Source organism: Chrysemys picta, chromosome 3 (genome assembly GCF_011386835.1).
Source record: "Chrysemys picta bellii isolate R12L10 chromosome 3, ASM1138683v2, whole genome shotgun sequence".
Lineage (NCBI taxonomy): Eukaryota > Metazoa > Chordata > Testudines > Emydidae > Chrysemys > Chrysemys picta.
The window spans coordinates 38722917-38740718 of NC_088793.1; the positions used below are offsets into that span (position 1 = coordinate 38722917).

At 39.6% G+C, this 17802-nt stretch overlaps 1 protein-coding gene and 1 non-coding gene across 4 annotated transcripts in view; both read left to right on the forward strand.

Moving 5' to 3' along the window:
• Positions 1 to 17802, forward strand: part of MYT1L (myelin transcription factor 1 like) — a 386408-nt gene that overhangs the window by 153247 nt on the left and 215359 nt on the right. The window lies entirely within an intron of this gene.
• LOC112058964 (U1 spliceosomal RNA) lies at positions 7955 to 8118 on the forward strand. The gene has a single exon (XR_002888142.2). It is a non-coding gene; the product is annotated as a U1 spliceosomal RNA (small nuclear RNA).

Genomic DNA, 17802 nt, shown 5'->3' on the forward strand with positions numbered 1-17802 from the left:
GGAGTTGGAACCTGATGCATGGGGTCGCAGCACCATTCAGGTTTGGCCCACCTTCCTTCCGTTGTGACAGAGGGGTGGCCGGGCCAAACCTGAGTGGTGCTGCAACCCTATGCACCTACCATTTGGGAAACATTGGCCTAAAGTACAGTCCCACAGCCCACCTGTGGCTGTAGCTGTGGAACTACAGGGTAGCTCTAGTTATGTGAGCAGGAACCATGGAATGGGAGCCAGAGCCGGGGCCAAGCCTTTTATGCCAGGGAGCATCAGCCAGAATCTTCCCACCCAAGAAGTAAAGAGCAAGGAGCAGCCTGAGTTAGGTCATGAGCCAGCAGCCCAGTCAGATCATCCATTAGCTGGTGTAAGCAGCCAAATCTTCTTCCTAGCCTAGGGCAAGCAGCAGCCAAGGACTAGCAACCCAACCACAGCCCTCCACCAATTTCAGAACAAGAAGCACCAGGGCCACAGCCTCAAGGAGCTGCTAGAGTTACCTGAACAGAGCAATTCCCATGTTCCAAAAGCTCATTTCATACTACAGCTTTGTCAGGTTTAAGAGTTGTTAATGAGGACATTTGTGATTACTTATGTAAATAAAGCAGTGCATGCTCAACTATGCAAATAAGGGTATTGGGTCATTTGCATTAAGTCTCCAGATGTCTGGACCATTAGCCTTAACAAGGATTGAATGATATGGAGACTGAACTACCTTCTCACGACTATATGTCATTCCTCCAAAACACAGTTGAGGCATATTGCTGTCATCATTTTGGGAAGTCTGCAGGGTGCTGCCCTTGCAGTTCTTATTCTGTAGATAAAGATGGACCTTCGTTCTCCAGATCTATTATTCTGGTACTTCACCAATAAAACCCGGTTCCCAAACTGACCAGAAAAAAAAAAAACCTCTGGAGTACAGATTGCAAAAAATCAGGTTTTATTTTGGTGCAAGCAGAGATGATTCACAGACATCTAAGCCTGGCTCTGAACAGCATTTTGTAAAGTCGTGAGTGCAAAGGACTAGAAACAAAATGAACATAGTAGATTTGTGTGTCAGCTCTATAACAGTAATTTAAAGCATGGTGAGTGATAATTTGAGCCAAAGGAATCATGTTGCTGGTAAAAAGAATCAAAGAAAAAGATTTCAGAGCTTTGGAATAAAATCAAGGTGCTGTTATACTTACTTGGAAGTATTTTCTTCATCCCCCCCATATCCCTAACACTTTAACCTTCTGCCTTATGGTGCCAGAGCACCCTGATGGGCTTGCATTTGTTCTCTAGAAAGGCAGAAATCTATTTTAGCCTCCACTCTCACCTGCTAGGAGAAAGTCCTTGTCAGCATCTTCACTTATGTGCTGTTGATACAATTGTCCAATGGTGAATCTAGCCACTTATCTCCAAGGGAACTGTTGGTATCACATATGTGATCAGCTTCCACTGGATATGAGATAAAAACCTACATTTATGACATGGTAGTTCAATATAACAACAAGCCATCAGGTCAGCCTGAACTCTTGCATTATAAATAGTTAAGTTTTATATACTCAGTTGACTAACAGAATCAACTCAAATTTAAGACTTTTAAAATGCATTTCAGAAGCATCAGTGTATAAGTATGTTGATACGTCATATTGTATATTTAAATTGTAGCTGCTTTGTTTAAACATAGCAAGACTCCTTAATATGGCGTAATTCATCTGAACTATATCAAATGATTTTATTAGGCCAAGATATAATTTTAAGTGCCTTGTGGTTTAAGACTGTAGTAGACAAGGAATTTAATTTCAAAATCATATTCTCTGCTGTACCTTCCCGTTGTAAGGACAAGTGAAGTCTTAGCATTGCAAGAGGAGCTAGCTATCACAACCTTCTATCCAGAGAGGAAAGACGCAAAGTGTGTACTAACAGCCAATAAATTGTTAGATTGGCCTTAGGGCACTTTAAACAACTAGCTGCATGAATCACCTATGCAGAAGGGTCACTCATAGATGCAGAAAGAAGAACAGGAGTACTTGTGGCACCTTAGAGACTAACAAATTTATTAGAGCATAAGCTTTCGTGAACTACAGCCCACTTCTTCGGATGCATATAGAATGGAACATATATTGAGGAGATATATATACACACATACGGAGAGCATAAGCAGGTGGGAGTTGTCTTACCAACTCTGAGAGGCCAATTAATTAAGAGAAAAAAAAAAAAACTTTTGAAGTGATAATCAAGCTAGCCCAGTACAGACAGTTAAGAAGTGTGAGAATACTTACTTACTCCGGTTTGAATAAGGACTGGGAATAGCTGAGCCATTACAAACATTGAATCTATCTCCCCTTGTAAGTATTCTCACACTTCTTAACTGTCTGTACTGGGCTAGCTTGATTATCACTTCAAAAGTTTTTTTTTTTTTTTCTCAATTAATTGGCCTCTCAGAGTTGGTAAGACAACTCCCACCTGTTTATGCTCTCCGTATGTGTGTATATATATCTCCTCAATATATGTTCCATTCTATATGCATCCGAAGAAGTGGGCTGTAGTCCACGAAAGCTTATGCTCTAATAAATTTGTTAGTCTCTAAGGTGCCACAAGTACTCCTGTTCTTCTTTTTGCGGATACAGACTAACACGGCTGCTACTCTGAAACCTGTCATAGATGCAGATATGCTGTGAATTGTCTCCCTTCCTTAACAAAGCCACCACTACATTTTGTCTGCTTAAATTTTAACGAGCCATATTGCAAAAAAGATCAACCACCATAATTGACATTACTGTTGGCAATCTCAGTGCAGAGGCTAAGACTGAATGGGCAATGTTGGAAAATGACCTACCCTTTCACTGCTAGAGGTGGCCCCTTCAAGTTAAGGTTGGATGGGAAGCCTCCTTTATCATGGGCTTTGTTGTATCTATTCCGTGGCTAGAGGATTTTGAGTTAGAGCATTTGGCACTTTTCATGAACAGGTAAGCTAATTAAGGGCCTTTCTGCCCACTGTTGCTGCCTTCATGCCTGTGCTTTTAATCAGAGGGAGGTAGAGTTTGGGTCCTCTGTTACTTGTATGTACATAAAAGACATTAACACCTCTGCTTACCAATACAGCAAAGGCCGTTTTCACTTTTGCTGGCATCTTTACTTCAATGAGCAATCAAAAGCTTTTTGTTAACAAGCATCCCTGCTAAAAATCGCCCATTTCTGAATGTATCTGTAGCCCTATAAAGTTGTCTCACTGAGGGCATCAAAAACTTGGTGAAGAAAACCCATCTTTTAAACAGTCTGTAAATGGCATATACAGTTGCTTAATTTGCCTCCCTGTATGAATAACTTGTGAGCAAGTGTGGTATAGTTATTTTTTCTACAGAACATTTAGAACTTGGTTCAAATGTCTGGGTAGTAAACTAATTATATTTTGTGCCATGTAAACAAAGTTGTAGAGAGTGGTGCAGTACGAAATAGATCCACTGCTAGTGGCATAAAGCTAATGTCAGCAAATGAAGGAACAAGGGAATAACTTGCATCCTCTTTCTAGTGTGCAATCAGCCTGAGAATTCCTAAAATTACCTTAACTGTCTGCCTAAAGCAGCAGCAGGGTTGCATGATCCATTCACTTCACAGAGTTATAAATCTCCACTATGTGATGAAGAAGTCCACACTCTGCAGTGTTAGCTATTGCATAACCCAGCATATCTTATTTAAACCTGTTGACAATAACAACAACAACAAACAAACAAAACCCCACACTGAGAGCAAAGAGTAAAAACCTGTGTTTTTCATTGAGTATTCCCTTACCAGGGGAGTTATTGTAACACATAGTGGTACCACGGTGGTGGGTTCAGGATCTGTTTGGAGTTACACAAAAGGAACACGCTTTGGATAATTCATTTTCATTTAATGGATTTGACTCTTTTTAAATTGAAAATGGCTCAAAAAATATTGTTTTCAGATTTCAAATATTTTCTTTTATAATGTAGCAAAACCCCATTTCCAACACTTCTAGCAAAATGAAATTGTGAACATTCCTAATCCTTTGTTTGAGTGAGTGCAGTTTACTAATCTGTAAAAGAAAAAGAAAAATCAAACAGCTGGCATTTTTTAGCAGCTAGTACTAGTTTTCTCCTATGGCTGTTTCTGCTAAATAGGAAGGATTGCCCAGTGGATTTAAACGTAGGGCTGAGAGCTACACATTCTAATCTTATCTCTGACACGAACTCCCTCAATTACACTTAGCAAGTCACTTAACCTATTTGACTCACTTTCTCCCCTCCTGTGGGGAAAGTCACTCTAAGAATACTGTGAGAATTAGTTAATGTTTGTGAATTGTATTACAGTATGCTTTATATGCATAGTGCAAACAATATGCAAAATATTAGTGATTTCCTTGGATTCTGCTTTCCATGATTTATTTTTAACATTACAAATTGTGGCCGGTGGGGATTACTGATATCAATCTTATTTCTTTTGTTTGATAGAAATTTTACAGCCATTGAGAAAATTCAAACAACCTTTGAGTGACACAGCAAATGGTGCAAATAATGTATTCCCATCCTCCTTCCCATATTTTCTCACTTGTTTGTTAAAGCCACTTGTTGCATCTTATCTTCATTTCAAGGAACAGATTCTGCCACCACTGCTCATGTGGAATAGTACTTCTTCCTGGAGTATATCCATTTAAATCAATGGGACCATTTGAGAAGTAGGCTATTACTCCACATATCTAAGGGTAACAAAGGCTAGATGTTGGACAAAACTCTTTTGGCATGAACGGTCTATTGTTACAATAGTTACATTAGTATAATATTTCAGGATTGATAGAGCTACAGGATCCATAAGGGCCTCGCTACATATCTGTCTGGCAGTGGACCATACGATGCTTGTTCCTTTTGGGTACTCATCTCTTCTAGATTATTTTCAGAGTTGCCAATTTTACTTCTCCCCTTAATGGTCAGATCCACAAATTAATATCACTGTGCATAAAAGATGCTTCTGTATTTTCACTAGCACCCAACCCTTCCTTTTAGCTTCATGTCATGTGCTATCGATTTTAAGCCTGATAGTTTTGTTCCATTCACCTTCTCTGACTTTTGTACACCTTGGCTATTTCCCTTCTTGTGTTCATATTTATTAATGAATATAGTATCCTAATTTTCTTAATCTCTCTTCATTACTGTAGTCTCTAGAGTCCTGTTATTTTTCTGGTTGCCCTCTTCTGTGCATTTCCTAATTTTTTCAATCCTTGCTTTAATATAGTGCCAAATATTGTGCTCAATAGCCTTTTGAGCAGTGCCATAATGATCTCTATTTATAGATCTTTTTTGTTTTCCTAACTCCCGCAGAGATTGAGCTGATGGTTTTAAGTTTCTGTCCCCTATTATCTCCCAATATTTTTATTCCCCCACCAGTGCAGCCACAATACCATTTGCCATTTTCAACCCAGTCCTCATTTCCTTACTTTTTTCTATATTTTCCTTAACCCACATCATAGCCCACAATATTATTTTTCCAGTTTCCTTGAATGCACTCTCTCTGCATTTTGATATTGATATAGCCTCACAGTTTAGTACAGTCTTCAAATATCCATACCTTCATGCATATCATGTCCTCTATAGTCACTGCAATGTAAATTGGTTAATAACAGATTCCTACAACACCATCATCTATTACTGAGCCAAGTTATTTATCTAATTTGAGTATTTTACCATCAATACCCTATTAACAAAATAAAGCATCAGATTGGTTAATATGTAATACTCTCCCACATAAGGCTTCTTAAAATCCAAGGCCATGCTCAGAGCAGGAGTTGGCAGCCAGGAATCAGAGCCTGGGTCAGGGTCAGGGTCAGGGCCAAAGAGGGAGGTCAAGAAGCAGAGATGAGGGTCAGAAACTGTTACCTGGAATGGGGCCAGGCTGGGAACAAGCAAGCATAGGAACTATTGCAGCTATGGGCAAATGCTGTGAGCAGCCACTATTGCTGCTGCTGTGGGGTTTAAGAGCCGGTCTGCTGACCTTTCTAACCAGTCAGGCAGTGTAGCAAATCAGGCAGCCTACTACAGGCCAGCTGCGTTCATTAGGTTGCCTGGAGACTAGCTCTGCTGCAGACCCTGATTCCCTAAATCGAACTTAGATGCCTAAATGTTGACACCTCAGCACATATTTTGATACCTGAATAAGTGGCCTGGTTTTCAAAGGTGCTGAGCACCTACATTCTCTCTAAAGTCATTGGAAGCTGGAGGTGCACAGCACCTCTGAAAATCAGGCTACTTTATTCAGGTGTCTAGATATGTAAATTTAGGCACTCAAGTTCAAAAATGTTGACCTATTCAGTCTAAGCACCTGATCCAATGGCCAAAACTTGTGTTTTGCTCCTGACTTCTCTCAGTGCACCAGTCTGCAGCATTCCAAATTGCCTCTCCGATCAATGCTTCTAAAATCGTACCCAATATGCTGGTCAGATTAATAGACCGGGAATCATCTGGTCCCCCGGTGAACTCATAAAATATGGCACATTGCACTAGCTTCTCTTTTAATCTGCCTCTCTTGTTTCCAGTGAGGTGTTAAAAACCCAACTAGATGAGATTTTTTTTTTCAGTTTAATCTCTTTCTGAATGCTGGGATGCAGGCCATCCAGTCTGGAGTTTTATCTCCCTTTATAGTTGCTCTAATTTCTTTTTACCTACTCTGGTGTCACCCTTTGTTTCATTAAGTTTTTATTTTTTGCCTCCAGGAAACTTCTCTCTGATTCTGGCATATTTTCCTCACTCTCCCTGGTGAACATATGAGACACAGAAATCATTTAGCTTCACAGCAATCTCTGCCTCATCTGTCACCAAGTTCCCCTCACAATCACACAAGGAGACTAGAGTCTCACAGTCGTCCTGATCCTTATCTGTTTGTAAAATCTGTTGTTGTTTGTCCTTCTCACATCCTTGGCAATTCTCCTTGTTTCTTGGGGTGTTTTTTTTTCTTTTTACTTTTGTTACCATTTCCTTGCTATTTAAAAGTCAGATGTATCTCTTATTGTAAAAATATTAATATAAGTACTGTGTACATGTCCTTTCTATACAATGTCCTATTTACAAAATACATAGTAGCAGCTACAAAATATTATGAGCCATTCCTTACTGTAAATGTTCACAGAGAACTCTCATCGACTTTCATGCAGCATCAAAAGACTTATTTTTTTCAGTGTCAAAATAAATAGGCAATACCCCAAATGAATATAATATTGAAGACCAGATCTTCAGCTGCCATGAACTGTCATAGCTGAATTGAAGAGCATGTCTCCTATGGAGCTTATGCCAGTTTACACTATGTGAGGATCTGACTCCCAAAAATCTTATGTAAACCAATGGAACTGAAGAAATGTTGAGTTAAAGCTGTCAATAAAGTTAAACAAAACTTGAGTTCCAAACTGTGACTATCAAGTTTTGAAGATATTCAAAAAGGTGAAGTAGTTTGGATACCCATCCTACCTGTGAACCATTGCATCCCTCTAGAAACACTGTCTGATATTTCTAGAAGTGATATTAAAACACTGCAGCTTATAATATACCAGCTGTTGTAGCTGACTACATTACTGCTAATACTGGGACAAATTCTGTCCTACATGCAACTCAGAAACTATCTACACTAGAAATGCTGTAGCAGGACAGCTACAGCACTGCAGCTGCATCACTGTAGCGTTGACATAACAGCGACAGAAGGGGTTCTTCCATTGCTGTAGTGAATCCACCTCTCCAAGAGGCTGTAGCTATAACCATTAGATCGATGGAAGAATTCTTCTGTCGACCTAATGGTATCTACACTTGGGGCTTAGGTAATTTTAACAACATTGCACAAAGCATGACATTTTTCACAGCTTTGAGTGATGTCATTGAGCCGACCTAACTTTGTAGTGTAAACCAGTCCTGAATGAAAAGGAGAAAGCTGAGAATTTGAAAGAGATTGAGAGGTAATAGTATTAATACAGCAAGTTAGATATGAATTTGTAGCTCAGGGGAAATACCATCATCACCAAGGTGGTTTCCCTGGGGTGAGGCTTATCCATTGCCCTTGGGCTGTGCTGACTCCTGTGATTTCCCCAAATGTGGGAAACTTGACTGCATAATTTGTGGTAGTAGGGGACTGCATTCATACTTCCTCCAGCCCCACGCTCAGGCTCTCAATTTGCTGTGTCTCTGCAGCCACTTCATGTGTCCTTCCTGTCTGACAGCCCATGCACTCCTTTCTCAAGTACTGTGCCCTTCTCCAGTCAGAGGAGAGCTGGCAACAGAGCGTAGGGGTGGGATTTCCTGCCAGTTTGCTAGCTAGCGAGGGTTTTTAGGGTGGGGTGTTGGTCCTTTCACACAGTTGATTTGTGGTGTGTGGGCACCTCAGCTGCAGTGAATTACATATACAGCAGTGAAATAGACCCCACGTGTAGCGTTTTATGATTTGATACCTTTGCTAAATATAGTCTCTGGCCCAGATTTTGCCATATTGGGTAATTTCCTGCTGCACACATAGTTCCAGTGAAGTCAACAGGGCTCAATGTAAAGGGAAAAGAATGTAGCCCTCTACTGCTGGACAAGTCTTGCCTTTGGCAGATCCAGTTCCCTTTTGTATCTGGAGTAACAGATCTTAAAAGAGACCCTTTATTTTTTTTCCTTATTTAAATAAGGAAGGAGTGATAAAGTTAATGCTTTTGTTGATACCTATTGCTACAAGAATTTGAGATTTTACTTTTTTTCTGTTGTTTAAATGTCTCAAACTTCTCTCTCATTTAAAAAAATGAAAACAAAGACATGTTGGGGCCGCATACACTGAGGCATCACATCATGGATCTGGGAGATAATAATCCTGGCTCTAAACGGCCATTGTGAGTAAAGTTTTCAAAAGTACCTAACTCCTATTAACTGTGAGTACCATTGAGATAAGACTCTTGCGCACCTTTGACAATTTTACCCTGCATAGCCTCACCTGGAATGTTGCATCAGTTCTGGTCAGTACATGACAGTACTAGGAAATTAAATATGTATACTTAGGCTATGAGATGACTAAATGGGTGAGAGGACACATAATAGTTTTCAAATATGAGGTGTGTAAATACCAAAGTTGGGGAAGAATTATAAAAAGTGGTGCATAGATTTATAACTGGAAGCCTTGGACTGGTATAAGAAAGGCAGAATATCAGGAAAAACTTGCTAAAAAAGGGAAGTTGTGGAATTTTAAAACTACCCTGGGCAAAGTAATAGACAATATTAGGAACAATCCCGCATTACCAAGAAGATGGACTGGATGGGACTCAATGGTTTTTTTCATCGGTAACTGCTATGACCATATTAATTACATCTATCTTGCTATTTACCTAACTATAGGCATCTATATTGTCCCCGTGAGTGTAGTATCTGAGTGCCTTTTTTGTGAATTTTGTGTTTTCATTACAAGCCTCCTGGAATTCTCTGAGGTGCTGGGTAGTAGGTTTTGGGGATTACCAGCAGGCATCTTGGTGGGTCAGATACTTGTACCCCTAACCCATTGCTATCTGCCAATTTATTCTTAATTCACCCCCTTTTGGTTACAGTCAGCTGCACCTGTAACAGTGCATACCTTTTATAGGATCTCAACAATACCTACACACTGCTCCATTTTATATAGGTTTTATGAAGACCTAAAGAAATATGTATACCACAATTTACATAAATGCTGCTTGTGCTACAAAGACAGAGTTTAAGGACAAGGAAACAGCCTTAACTCTGAATGTCTGTTCAGTGGTACCCAAAGGCTTTGTCCTTGACTCCCTTCTATTTTATGTCATCTCATTTCTGGTTTCAAGTACTTAAAAGTTTATGGAATTAAGACTCACATCTCCATGATACAGGTCAGCTGTATCACTATTTTACAGATGGAGAAAACAGAGCCATAAAGGTAAGTGGCTTTCCCACCATTACATCGTGAACTAGTGGACTGCTAAGAAAACCACTTAGGCATCCTGATTCCCAGTCCCTTCTCTAAACATTAGTTCAGTCTTTCCCTACAATTAGTCTTGAACCTGGTGGTTTACTTTATTTTTATTTTCTTCTTCTTCTTTCTTTACCTCCTTCAGCCAGTATCAGCAGTAAAAGTGCAGCTAGTCAAAGTTTGGGACTCTGGGGATGTTCCAGTTGAAGTAGAAATTGGTGATAGGTTTTCATTGATACAGGTTTATTTATTTACAAGGATGTACAAAGCCCTGAAGACAAAAGGAGCAGTTTCTTAGCTTACATCACCAAGACTCTAGTCAAAACCCAACCCTAAAGCTCTCTCTCCCCCTTTTTCCAGGGTCACACTGTGCTTACAGCTCCTGCTTGGCTTTTCTTGCCTCTTTTCCTCTTTCTTGTTTGTGACTTCAGTATCTGTGTGTTTTCTCACACTTTTACACATACCTACCAAAGCAATACTCAGCCCCAAAGCTCCTGGGTGCGTTCATCACACATACTTTTTGTCTTAGGTGTCTCTCTTATATTTACAATTATGTTAACTGAAGGATGAGGTCATACCTATCAACCTCAATAGGGTTTCTACCTGTTCTATAACAAGGTTTCATCATATACTAACAATACATTGTATGATTGCTAAGACATTATCTCGAGTCAATTAAACCACCCACATCTCCCATAAAGAAAATAAAAACCTCAAACATAGCCAAGGCAAAGCAAGAGTGTTGGAATCTATGATGGTCAGGGGTTGATTCCCTGAAGAAGACTATTAGACTTTCAGAATGTGCCCAAATTAAACTCTGGAGTGATGGCAATACTGCAGAGTCCTTAAGGGGGTTCAAAGAGGAAGCCTAGCAGGCTTCACCTTTGCTGTTCTGTGTCTCCTCTTTAGATCTTTCTCTGTTGATGTTAACTGCTTAATTCCCAGTCAAAACACTGAGATTCTAACCCACATAAATGATTTAAAATGTGTAACATCTATCTATAAAATATTGATTCTCTGGCTTCATTAGATAGGATGGTTTTATCATATGTGTTCAGATACCATGGTGATAAGCATATAAGATTAATTACCCAGATCAATAAAAGCAATTATTCTAGCCAATTTTACCTCTGCTGAGAAATATACTTAAAGGTTTTCTGTTCAAAAAGCATTTGCAAAGCTGATGTGTTCTTAGCTTTAAAAATATTTGCCTCTGCACAGTGGTCATGAGAGGTGTTCAGTTATTAATAAAGGAACAGGTTGGGTAGGGCGCTAGCCATTGCATAGTAAGAATAATACAAACTTATTTTACTATCTTTTCAACTTGAATATATGCTTGCTGTAAATGATTATTTATTTATAAGAAACATTGAACAGCTGTGACCAAATAAGTATATTTGCTAATGTAAACAAGCTGTATTAACTCTCACTTAATTTAGGCCAAAACAATACAGGCAGCTGTAATACAATGGTAGATAATTTACAGGTTTCTTTCTTCCCACTCCCAAAGACTTAGTATAAACAACCTTCCTCTCAATGGAGAATTGTAAAGATTTTTCCAAGAAAACAGCAATTCCAAAAACAAGTACGAAATACCCCACTCAAGCTTAAAGTAATGGCTCTCTTCTGTTGGTGTATGGATCAATACTAGTCGTTCAGGTTCTTGTGACTTTTAGTTTAGATTACTTCTTACTCCCTTAGAACTCAGTCCTGTGGGCAGTTGAGGGTGGTTAACTTCTTGCAGAATCAGGTTCATGATGATTAATCTTGGTGCTTCACATCTCCTATTAAATGATGTAGGTTCTGATCTTTAGTGGAGTTTCAGATGACAGAGGTTTTGGAGCAGAATAAGCTTCTTTGTGGGGGTAAAGCACACACACACTTGAATAGCAGGTAACAGACAAACAAGGTCTGATGGCCCAATTCTGGAGTGGCTCAGCTTGCATAACTCCCACTGAAGTCAATGGAATTTATAGATGCTAAATAAGGCTCAATATATTGTAAACTGGTGCACCTGGCATTCCCATTGTCTGGTAAATTGGGATCACTGCCTAAAAAGACGAAATAATAAAAAAGAGATGTGAAAGTGGAATGAATATTTTTGCAAATCAAGTCTGTTTAGGGAGTTATTTTTTAAATTGACTTAAGCTCTGATCCTGCAAACAGTTATGTGCATGCTTAATTTTACTGCCATTTTATTTGATTGTAATGGTACTACTCAGAGTAGTAAAATTGAGCATGTGCAAAAGTGTTTTCAGGATCAGGCCTTAGAATGTATTTCCTCTTGTCAAAGTATTAAACAATCACAGACTTGGAACCACCATAATGTTCTGCAAGGTGATGTAATACTTGCAATTTCCTGTTCTTGCTACAATCAATCTTACAAATAATGGATTAACTTTATGCCATTTTCTCATTCTTGTTCTAATTTTTGTCATAGGAGCCAGAATATGTTATCAGAGACAGAGAGAGAGATGCCAGCCATTAAATTGTGGTGATAACTCATTTTTGTGACAAAAATTGTTACAAGAACAGAAAATGGCATAACATTTCCCCACACTTATGCAATAAATATATTAATATTGTCAAAAAATATAATGATTACTGGAAATAATACCAGTTCAATCTGGTTGATATTTTGCTTGACACATGTTCCTATACTGTTTCATATTTTGTGAAGATAAAATGTTCACCATTAAAAGATTAGTGTTTTCTTTCAGTTATCACACATGATATTTGAAAGCATAGAGTAGGAAATAACTGTTGTAACTGTTAGCAAATGTTGACTTTTTAATGGCAACCATTATAAAGAGAGGCTTGATGCCAATATAACAAGTATCATCTTGGTGGTTATCAGGATCTCCAAAACTAACATGACCCTTGACAACTTGAGCTAAAGGACTGAGGACATGGTCCAGCTCCCAAGTCAAATAGAAGATTCCCATTGAGTACAATGGGAATTGGATCAAGCCCTAAGTCTCTAGCCATCGACTATAGCTGACTCAGTCTAGAAGGGGGACACAACACATGTTGAACAGTGGGTTACAGCAACACCCTTATTAAATAGAAATAAATACCTGGCTGACCAGCTGTAGCATGGATAGAGGAGAAGGAAGGGTAAGAAGAACAAAAATAAAAGAATAAGGAAAAGAAAGAGGGGGTGAGAGCAAGGGGTAGGAAGAAAGAATGAAGGGATGGAGAGATAGGCTTAGTGGATGAAAAGGGAGGGGAAATTTAAGAGCAAAGGAAGAAGTAGAAGACCGATATCAGGAAGAGAGGAGTAAAAAGGCAACATAAAATGAGGACAGCAGGAGGAGAGACAGAAAGCAGAGATGAGAGGAAAAGACATGGAGAGAGAGAGAGAAAATGAAAAAGAGAGAGAGATTGAGAAACGCTTCCCTGCCAGAAGCAGCAGCTCTTCTCAGACAGTGACAGGAATCGTGGTTTCTGGAACAACTGATGGAAATAATAGGATTTGACAGGGGATGCCAAGATCACCTCATGGAAGGTAGGAGAGGAAAACTGGGGCAGACTGCAGAGGTGGGTGGGGAGAATTGAAAGGAGGGTATCTATCTTTTCATACAGCATCTAACAAAAGTTGCTAATATATTTTTAAATGTGTGAAATTTTTAGAGCACTTTTTTAATGCTAAGTACCAAAATTAGGGTGCTCATCTGGAATCGCCAGTTGCTGAGCTTGTTAAAAAATTAGAGAGAACAATGACTAGGAGCACTCTGCAGGCTAACTTCCTGAACTTCAGCCTTCACGTTAGCTCTACTAACTCTTTGAGGTATAATACATGACATCTCTGTGTACCTATGAACAGAGAATGCTAAATGCTGATGACACAAAAGGGCCAGATTTATCCCTTGTGTAACTAAAATGAGTTATACCAGAGAGATATCTCTCATGTAACTACAGTGAGTTATACCAGAGATACATTTGCTGCAGTATTTCTAAACCAGACAATTAGTGCAAAATCTTTTTTCTTTTGACACTGCTGACTCTAGTTTGCTGCTGGACCACACTGGATATTGTGGGCTCCAAAAGTCGTATGCCCCACTCATCATTTCTACCTCACATTTCTGTGAGAACTGAAGTCTCTGTCAAGCCCTGTGCATAATGCAATAGATTAGACGTAAATTATGCAGTACAGCCCCCAAATTTATGTAGCAGAGCTGCATGAAATTATTAAACAAACTGGGACTTATGTGGCATTGTTAACTGATAGCAGCTAAGCCTTGGGACAAAAACAGAGAGAGCACAATCAGTAGGGAAATTGGAGGAACCAGAGTGGAAGCTTGGAGGAGGAAGTAGCTGGTATAGGAACTGCTGCTAGATGGGCGCTCTAAAACTATGTAAATCAGTAGCTCTGCATGGCACCCACTTTCCCCTGCTGCACAGCTCCTAAGCTGTGTGTGTGTGTGTGTGTGTGTCCTCCCTCCTCCTCCTACAGAAGTATACTATGGGGGTTTGCCCACCCCACTGCTTCTGCTTTCTAGAGGGTTGCATTGGGAAACCTTGATCTGTACTCGGGATTATTCTGAGACATCTTCCTCATTTCTGATGTCTTGTCTGGGTAAAGTGGGGTTGGATAGTGTAGAGGCACAAATTCCTGATATGTCTTAGAGCAGTGGTCCCCAACCTTTTTCATCTGGTGGGCGCCAGACTACGAGCCATGGAGGACCGTGGCGGCAGATGAGCATCCACCGAAATGCCGCCGACAAGCAGCAATGTAAAATCGGCGGCATTTCGGCGGCGACGCCTCTGGATGACACTGCTTGTCGGCGGCATTTCGGCAGATGCTCATCTGCTGGCCAGTATGCGGGCGCACTTAGATGCACCGGCGGGCGCCATGGCGCCTGCGGGCACCGCGTTGGAGATCTCTGTCTTAGAGAGACAAGGTGGGTAAGGTAGTGTCTTTTATTAGACAAACTTCTGAGGCAAGCTTTTAGTCTCCACATATTTCTTCTTCAGGAAAATGTACTCAGAGTGTCACAGTTAAATACAAGATGGAACAGATTGTTAAGCATAAGGAGTTAACGGATGTTGATAGAGACCAGTCAAGGTGAAATGGGCAGGTAATATCTGTGCAGTCATAGAAGAAAGGAGGGTTGTGTAATGAGCCCTAAATCCAGTGTCTTCATTGAGTCCATGATTTTTAGTGCCTAGCAAAGTTATGAATTTATTTATAGGTATATCTGATTAAACCAAAGACTGTACAAGAGAGGAAGCCAGGTAGGAGGCCTGTCCAACTTCATTAACTTCATGTAACACCCTATGCATTTTTCATTGGTGATGGTAGTAGTCAGATAGATTCTGGCCCTGGTGGGCACTGGCTGATGAGTAAGGGTGATTAAAAGTCAGATTTTCTGTCCTGTTAGAAATTCCAATATTAAACAACTATTTTTTGCCCCAAATTGGGACAAAAAGTCTAAACACCAAAATGTTTTGTGGAATGGAAAGTTCCAACAATTTCTGATTTGAAAAGGTCAGACATTTTTGTTTCTTTATTTTTAATGTAAACAGAATGTTTCGACCTTCAGATATTGAACCATTTTGGTCTGGCTCAGTTCAACACCGAACTGCCTCTGCCTGAGCTACTGTGGTGCCTCATGCAAGTTGTCATTGAGGTGACTCATACATTCAATTTCCTGCATGGGTCAGCGTCCCTGATCAGACTTCGTCTTCCATGATGCATTGAAGTCATAGTACTCCCAAGATACACCATAAAAGATCAGCCAGAGGACTACAGCTACACCTCCCATGAGGCACTGTAGCAGCTCATGTGGACAGAGTTCAATGTCAAGCTGGTCTGAAATAAAACATTTTATTTCATTTGACAAAGTAAAAAGTTTTAAATTGGGTCCTCCAAAATATTTCCCAATAATAAATAAATAAATAAATAAATCGGAAAAATACCAAGAAACCCAATTTTCCCACGGAAAAAAAAAATGACTTTGAAGAAACCACAATGTTATTAAATAATTTTTACTGAAAAATTGAACAGAAAATTTCTGGCCAGTACTATTGATGAGTATTCTGTGGTTTTGAATGCGGCAGCTGGTTTTAGGCTTTGATCTCATGGGGATTTTTTTTTTTTTTTTTTGCCATTTAGTCTGTGGATACTGTTTCTGGAATTTAGCAATGACCCCAACACTCAGCTCAACATAGGGAAGATTACAAAGCCTGGTTAACTCTGGGGGCTCAGTGCATCTTCCATCTCCATTCCATATGTGATATTGGCCTCAGCACCTGTGGTTCCTTGGTCCTGTCTCTTTCTTTTTTTCACTCATACACCTCTCCTCCCCCAACATTTACTAGTTAAGTGCCAGTCTTTCTTTCAGGAGCTCAGGATACACATTACATTTAACAGTAGATTACAGCTGCCTGCCTATGTTCTTGAAACATGTATAAAACAGAACACTGTGCATACACACACACACACACACACACACACACACACACACACACACACACACACACACACACACCACTAACTGGTTTTGGAGGTATTGCAGCATTTTCCTATACTTAAATTATGAGATAACTATGGTATCAATTGGAAAATGATGACTTTTGTTATCTTCTAGTTGAAGAAGCCAGTCTTATGATGGAAGAGCACCTAGTTGGAATGGTGGAACATACTCCATCTTCTGTCTGAGATAGAGGAAGCTGATAAGTCCTCACACACCAAGGATATCACTTCAGGGGAAGGCGTTATAGTTGGGAGAAAAAGACAGGCTGTGGTGGTAGAGATTAGGAGTATACATGTTTGGGTAGGGGATTTTGAGAATGATTTGTGGACTTGCATGCTCAGAGCAGAGGTGGTGAATATCATAAAATACCTAGACAAACTTCTAGTGGGAGTTGAGGAGGAGTCTATGGTTCTGGTGCATATTTGTAGCATGACATGGGGAGATGTGGGAAAGGTATCTTGGAAATTAAATTTAGACTACTAGGAAGAAGGATTAGGTCCAGGGCCTCTATGGTAGTTATCTCTGCAATGCTTTCTTTCTATACCCAGGTCCAGCTTGGCAGGGAGAACTTCAGGGTCTCAATGTGTGGTTTAGATTAAAATGGTGTAAAGAAGAGGGATTTAAAATTATTAGACACTGGGGAAAATTTTGGAGAAGAGACAGTCCCTACAAAAAGGATGGAGTCCTTAATCAAAGTGGAACCAGATTGCTGGCATGTCAAATTAACAAGATTTTAGTTGAGTGTTTAACTGGGCATTGTGAGAAAACTGACTGGAGCTGAGAAGCACATAAGTCAGATAGACATCTATCAAAGATAATGCAAAGGCCTACTATAATACCTTTCTATAAGCTATATAGGATAGACTAGGCTGAGGAGGTGGGGGAGCAGCACTGTATCTAAAGGATTCCACAGAATCTAGCAAGATAAAAATTCTCAGTGGTGAAGACTACACAATCAAATCTGTATGAATACATATCTCAAGCTGTAAGAATGTAAATATATTAGTGGGCTATACGATAGGCTTCTGAATTAAGAAAAGGAAATTGAATGTACAATATTGAAAGAGATCAAAGAGACAGCAAAGTCTAACAAAATTGCAACAACGGGGGACTTCAACCACCCACATATATACTGGTCTAATGACACATTGGGCAAAGTTTAAAGAAGCAATTTCTCAACACTTTAAGTGATTGCTTTTTGGAACCACTAGTTTTAGAACACACAAGAGGAAAGGCTATTCTCCTCTTTGTCCTTAAGAAACATACAGTAGTTAATTCAGAAATTGAAAGTAGCTGAGCCTCTCAGTAATACTGACAACAGTGTAATTAGGTTCAACATCCAATGAGCAGGTACGGTATCAAAAAGTGACATAATGACATTAAACTTGAGAAAGGAAGATATCAATAAAGT